Source organism: Apium graveolens, chromosome 6 (genome assembly GCF_009905375.1).
Source record: "Apium graveolens cultivar Ventura chromosome 6, ASM990537v1, whole genome shotgun sequence".
In the NCBI taxonomy this organism is placed as follows: domain Eukaryota; kingdom Viridiplantae; phylum Streptophyta; class Magnoliopsida; order Apiales; family Apiaceae; genus Apium; species Apium graveolens.
Window position 1 is genome coordinate 138,980,921 of NC_133652.1, and position 6,476 is coordinate 138,987,396.

A 6,476-nucleotide genomic window follows, 5' to 3' on the forward strand; every position below is an offset into this window, starting at 1 on the left:
CCTCTCACAAGATCTTTCTTTACTAGCTCATTTTTGTTTTTGAAATTTAAATGAGAGAGTCTCTTATGCCAATTCCAGCTTTCTTCAATTGATGCTCTGCTTAACAGACAGATTGCAGAACCATCAGAATTTGTTGAAAGTCTGGCCTTATATATGTTACCATGTCTGTAACCTTTCAGAACCACTTTGCCGGTAGAATTACTTAAAACTTCACAGTGTTCTTCAAAAAAATCCACACAATAACCTCTGTCACAAATTTGACTCACACTTAGCAGATTGTGTTTAAGTCCTGAGATAAGAGCTACTGTTTCAATTATGACATTCCCAAGATTGATATTGCCATTTCCCAGAGTCTTTCTCATGTTGCCATCTCCATAAGAAACTCCTGGGCCAGCTTTCTCCACAAAGTCTGATAGCAGGGCTTTATTTCCAGTCATATGTCCTGAACATCCACTTTCCAGAACCAGGATATTTTTCTTGTTGCCCTGCAATCACAAAGACCACTATTGATTAGTTTTAAGGACCCAGACTTGCTTGGATCCTTTGGCCTTGTTAAGTTTGTTAGCATTTGCAGCGGATTTAGTTTCAGAGTTTATGCTAACATGCTTTTTATCAGACTTTGCATCATAATTTATACTAGAAGGAATTACACTAATTTTCTTTAAAGAAGGTTTTATTTCATAATAATCATAGTACAAACTATGATATTCCTTACAAGTATAAATAGAATGCCATAAACTACCACAATGAAAACAAGGATTTTGTGGTTTAAACCTAACAGACTGACTCTTAACTCCTGATCTAGGAGGTAAAGAGTTTATATCTTTATTTTTCCTGCAAAAAGAAACAAGATGGTTAGAGTTTCCACAATTATAGCATTTCTTTCTAGGAGCATTAGGAATAGGCATATAATTATTACTTTTATTCACACCTTCCTTTCCATTCCTATTTTTCATAGCTTCCTTTACCTTGTTCATATTTTTAATCTCTTTCAGCTTATACTTAAGCTGCTTCTTTGTCATTAAGCCAATGTTTACCAAAGCTGGTTTATCCTGTTTTAATTTGTCAGAAGTTGACTTTTCTTTGACTTTTGTTTTAGAGTCTTTCATATCTTCAAAATCAGACACAACAGTTTTTGCTACAAATTTAACAGGATTTACCTTTGGCTTTTCAGTCTGTTTGATAGCAATTGGCTTAATTGGCAAAGTCCCTTTCTCACTTTTACCATCTTTATAACCTAACCCCTCTTTCCAGTTTCCACTACTTAGAATATTATGAGTTGTTCTGCCTGAGTTAGTCCAAGTCCTGATGATTTCTCTTTCTTTTTCTAATTCAGTTTTTAGATAATCATTATGTTTAAGCAATTCATTCTTAACATACACAACATTATCTCTCTCTGTCTGAATAGTGTTCATCTTGACTAACTCTTCTTCAAGATAGCTATTTCTATTTTTGTACTTTAAATTTTCAGATTTTAATCTTTCATTATCTAAAGTCTGATCTCTATAGCTAATATAAATGTTTTTCAGAAATAATCTCAACTCAGTAATGTCTTGTGTATCAAAAGCAAAAGTTGATAGAGGTACCTTTAGTTCAGGAGCATCAGAACTGCTATCAGCATTTGCCATTAAGGCATAGTTCACCTCTTCTTCAGATTCTGAAGTGTCTGCCCAATTTTTCTTCTTTATGATAAGTTATTGGCCTTTATCACCTTTTACTTTCTTGCAATTAGGAGAGATGTGGCCTCTTTCACCATAATTGTAGCATTTGACGTTTGAGTTGTCTCCTCTGTCAGACTTTCCTCCTTTGCCTTCAGTCTTTCTAAACCCTTTCTTGTCAGAACTTCCACCTATCCTGGAAAACTTCTTACCCTTTCTGAATTTCTTGTAGGCTATCTTTGCGATACCCTTCACCATAAGAGCACACAGTTGTATCATCTCTGCATAAACATCCACTTCAGATAAATTTTCAGGTTCTGAATCATCATCATCAGGATCTGATGACTCTGAATCAGACTGTAAGATGAGAGCCTTTCCTTTTGCCTTCCTAAAGATAATTGGCTTTTCTTCAGTCTTTAAAGCAATTGTCTCTGACTTCCCTCCATGCCTCTTCTTTCTTTTCTCCATCTCAAGTTCATGAGTCTTGAGCATCCCATAGATTTCATCAAGAGACATATCAGCAAGTTCATAGTTGTCTCTTATTGTAGTAGCTTTCAAATCCCACTTTTCAGGAAGAGCTAGTAGGAATTTCATATTTGAATCTTCTGGATCATATTCCTTATCCACTAGTGACAGATCATTCAACAGCTTTGTGAATCTGTCATATGTATCAGTTAGTGACTCATCAGATTTTGAGTCAAAGTGCTCATACTCCTGTGTGAGTATTGTCTTCCTGTTCTTTTTGATGGCATTGGTTCCTTAACATCTCACTTCCAATGCATCCCATATTTCTTTTGCAGTCTTGCATCCAATCACCCTATTTGACATGACATTGTCAAGTGCACTATGAAGCAAGTGTCTTACTTTTGCATCCTTGCCTAGTGAAGAGATGTCTGAGGTGGTGAGTTCTCTCTTTTCTTTGGGAATCATTCTATGTGGGTCATTCCCAACTGTAACAAAAAGCTTTGTGGGCTTGTGTGGACTATCATAAATTATGTCTAAATATTCTGGATCTGTAGCTTCCAGAAACATGGCCATCTTCACACTCCATACAGGGTACTCAGACACCCTGAGCATAGGAACCCTGATGGTTTCATATCTACTCGTGTTTTGAATGGGTTGAACCTTTGCAGGTTCTTGAGGGTCTTGTGTTTTTGATTGATCAGACATGATTGATTGTTTGTTTCGATCTTAACTATTTGTAAGCTTAACAGATTTGCTCTGTTACCATTTGTTAGGCCTCAATGATACTATAGAAGGGGGTTGAATATAGTATCTACAATCAATTCGATTATAAACATAAGTATGTAACAGAAAACAAGTTTATTCAATATATTAAATTCTATTACAGTAGGTTTTATCTACTCTCTCAATGATGTATGATATCACTAAGAGCTGCTAGGGTTACAATAAATAATATTCTCGTGAATGATAACACATATAGTGTAAACCCTAATCTGTGTTTATATACTACACAGTTACAAGATATCTCCTAATTGATATGATATGTTCTGTTTCCTAAAATACACCAATCAGAGATTATCTACTGTAGTCCTTGTTAGTCCCTAACAATGCAACAAGAATTACAGAAGGGGGGTTGAATGAAATTTTTGAAATTTTTCTGAATTACAGAATGTTCTATCTTAATAATATATATAGGTGTTTGATTTGCTAAGTGAGGAATAAGAGTTGGCTAAATCAAAACACAAAGTAATAAAAACACAAGTCTTTAAAACTTTCTGGTGGATTTGAATGTATCCACCAGATATATATATATATATATATATCAAGAGAACCCTGTGAAGCTTGAATAGCTCACAGCTGCTTACAACAATAAGAACAACTAAACTTACAGAGAAATGCTAAGGATACAGCTTACAATTGTTTCTCTAAGAAAATGTATTGCTTAGTCTTGTTGTTGTTCTATTTGTAACTCTTGGTTTATATATTACCAAGATTACACAGTAATAAGTCAAGATAATAAAACAAAACCTATCAAGTCTAATACCATGCTGCTTCATTACTCTATTCCAGCATATTTGAATATCTTCATATTATCATGGAAATGGCAATGCTTCTTTGTTCTCAAAAACCCAGTTGAATAGGCTTCTACATTCCTTTTGCATACACTCGACGCATGTGACTGTGTTTTCACTTTTAACAGATGTTCAAATTGATTATCCGTCGGGTACATGATCATCTGTCGGGTTGCCTTGTTGATCATCCGTAGGGTAGCTTTGTTGATTATCCGTCGAGTAGCTATTTGGCACTTGACTTTATTTCAATTATGCAGAATTATAAGACATCATCTATGTACAATTAATCAACCTATTCTGCATATCTAATTAAAGTCAATATGAATTATATGCTACTATAGAATCTAAACAAAGGTGTTTGCAGAAATGTGCTTCATGACTTATTATTACACAAGCTACTCACTCGATGGATAACAAATCATCATCTGTCGGGACTATATTCCTTATCCGTCGAGTGCTACATTTTTCACTAAGTTAAATCTACTAAGGTGTTTTGTTAATGAAATCATCAATTCACAACATATTCACAACAATCTCCCCCAATTTATGTCTACTAGAATTGTAGCCATAATTTAAAAGAAACTTGATGATAAGAAAACACTCTAAAAATACAAATTTAAATAGAAGTAGATAAAACTGTAAAGTGCTTCAATTAACAAAGTGTACAAAGATTTGCTCACAGTCATTTTTAAGGTGCTCCTCTAGCCTGAGCAGATCAATCTATTTCCTTGAAGATCTGGATCTCTTTCCAAGATTTCTGTTATTTTCTTCTATCTGATTTTGGAGCTGTCTGTGGAATTCCAGTTCATCAAATTCTGAGAGATTTAACATTTTTTGCATTTCCAAAAGAGTCTCATTGCTAGAGATGCTCAATTGGTCTTCTAATCTGAAGAATCTTCTAACTCCTTTATCATCCATGAATTCCATCAGCCAGTAGGGCCTTAGATGCACTCTACTCCCTGTGTAAGGAATAGTTAGAGTCTTTGGGAGTGCATCTTTGGCTCTAATACTCCTCAGTTCTTCAATCTTCTTTAGAAAAAGTCTTCTAGCTGTCACATTGAATCCAAAGTTCTTCTTGAAGGACGAATAAACCTTTATCAATATAGATTGGCTTTCTTGAAGGATCCTGTGAAGTGGCCACTCTATCTCTTTTCCTCCCTTGTACTTGAATACTAACCTTTCAGGTAGATTCCTGTAAGCATCAATCCCTCTAACTTCTTCCAGTTCATCTAGATAGAGGTTTAAATATGAGAATTCCTTGATGTCACAGATGTACATGATGTCTCTCTTGTTAACTTTGGTTTGAGCTTTGGCTAGGGACTTGGATCTGAAAGTTGAGGGCTTCACTTTCTTGACTGCTCTGGTCTTTGTCTTCTTTGGCTTCATGAATTGAGGTAGATTGAGTTCAGGTATTGGTGGACTATCCCAGTCTATTAGCTCATCCTTTGGAATGATAGGTTCACCATGAAAGTTCTTGGATGGATCTATCTTGAATTCTCCATATGCCACAGAGGGCATGGATGTTTGAGTTGTTGCAGATGTAGACTCTTTGGGAAAGTACCCTTTTATCTCCTCATCACTGAAGTCCAATTTTCTCTTGATTCTTTGCTTGTACCTTGGCTTCTTTGTCTGTGGAGGTGCATTTTGCATTTCTTGATCTTGAGATTCAACAATTTCAGATGGTTGTGCAGAAATTTGTTGTGAGGGTTTCACAGCTTGTAACTTGGCCAAGATAGCAGCTTGCTCCTTCTTTTGTTTGACCTTTTTAGCATCTAGAGCAGCTTGCTTCTTTTCTTACTTCAATCTTGCTTTTTCTTCTCTCTTTGCTTCAGCAAATTGGGGGTGTCCAGCCACCACACAAATTTCCTTACCATTCCCGAAAACTTTAGCAATTCTTATTTTCAATGATGAATCAGCTGGATCCTTGTAGAATGCTATAGACCTGGCCAACAGCTTCTTTTCATCAGGCTTTGGTGTCTCATACACTATGTCCAAGGGGTTCTTTAGTGAAGATTTTGGATAGTTCACCCTTGGCTTCAAAATTAGCTTACCCTTTGGAGATTTGATGCAGGATGGTTGTCCTCTTTCCAGATTATTCATGCTCATTTCATTCACAGAGATTTGCCTGACTTGAGAGTGATGAATGGCTGATTTTTCTGGCATCTTTGCTATCCCAAATTTCTTTTGTATATCCTCATCAATTTTCTCCCAGTTGATTGGACTCAACTGCTTCTTTTCAGCTGCTCTCAATGTGGCTGCTGCATCATTAATCAGATCAATGTTGTCTGTAATTGGTGGCTTGGTGAAAGCAATTGTACGCAAAATTACTTTACTAACTTGAATATTGAGCTGTTTCTCCCCCTCACTTGATCCGTTCTCCCCCTTTTTGTTATCATCAAGTTGTGTGGGAGGGAGTTGAGCAGCCACCAACTGTTGGAGAAGTACAGTCTGAGCTTCTTGATTGGTGAGTATCTTGGCCATTGACTTCTCTACAGCAGACAGTCGTGAGTTCATGGCCTCAACTTTCCTATTAAGATCAGCCTCCTTTCTTAGCTTTTGAGAAACTTTAGTCATGATGGTTGCAGGGAGTCTAGCATCCATCCTTTCTATAACATCTTGCTTGACTTCTGAGATTTCTTGCTTGATAGCATCCACACTTTGACTGTGTTGGAGGGCTTGAATTTTATGCAGCTGGAGTGCTTCAAGATGTGTTGACAGTAGCTTCTTTGTGCTGGCATTAGTAGATGTCTGAATGGTTGCTTGGGTGTCATGAATTAGCTTG